Source organism: Octopus bimaculoides, chromosome 12 (assembly GCF_001194135.2).
Source record: "Octopus bimaculoides isolate UCB-OBI-ISO-001 chromosome 12, ASM119413v2, whole genome shotgun sequence".
In the NCBI taxonomy this organism is placed as follows: Eukaryota; Metazoa; Mollusca; class Cephalopoda; order Octopoda; family Octopodidae; genus Octopus; species Octopus bimaculoides.
The window spans coordinates 56,847,424-56,848,268 of NC_068992.1; the positions used below are offsets into that span (position 1 = coordinate 56,847,424).

At 26.2% G+C, this 845-nt stretch overlaps 1 protein-coding gene across 1 annotated transcript in view; it reads left to right on the forward strand.

Moving 5' to 3' along the window:
* The window catches only part of LOC106884394 (metabotropic glutamate receptor 3), a 498,339-nt gene that overhangs the window by 339,027 nt on the left and 158,467 nt on the right, over nucleotides 1-845 (forward strand). The gene's annotated exons all lie outside the window — the stretch shown is intronic.

Below are 845 nucleotides of genomic sequence, written 5' to 3' on the forward strand. Positions count from 1 at the left end.
TATATATATATATATATATATATATATATATTTATATATATATATATAACACATAAATATAAATATAAAAGATATATACATAAATACATATATATATAAATACAAAGATAAAATAGAATAAATATCAAAATACATAGAGATAGATATAACACGTAAAAATTTATTTAAAACTCGTAAAATCAACTCAGTATATATTTATAAACTACAGAATGATGATACGAAGTACACATTTATTGTAGGAAGGATTTCTACTTAAATGAAACACTTGTAAAACAGAATAAGCATAGGTTTCTGTCTTCTAACAACAAATTAAAATGTTTTTACAGAGAATTGAAAAGGATCACAAAAACATAAAGCCCGAAAATCACAAAATGTACTTGATATCACAAGCCCACAATATTTGGACTCGGACAAGTACTGTGCTGTGTATCATTTGGTACCAGGCCGAACCGAGGAAACAGATTTTGAAGTTTTAATTCTATTTTATTGATTATTGCAGTCTACAAAGTGTTTTTGCATTATATATATTATATATGTAGTACATAGGTCTGATACTGGTAAATATCAATTTGTATTGTATGCATTTTATTGTTTCGTTAGTAGACTGATTTTCTGGCCAGTGCAAAAAAATTATTTTGCCTGAGAACTGTCTGTGGTGCGAAAAACATTTTCGAGCCGCTGCTTTAGATAACAAATTTAATACATAGATTGATTTGCAAGACCAAAATTGTTACAGTATATCTACGCCACTTGCATATTTTATGGCTATGCATTTAAAGAAACCAATTTTAAATGTATTATCACACTGCAGAAGACAAAAGAATATATATATGTATATATATATA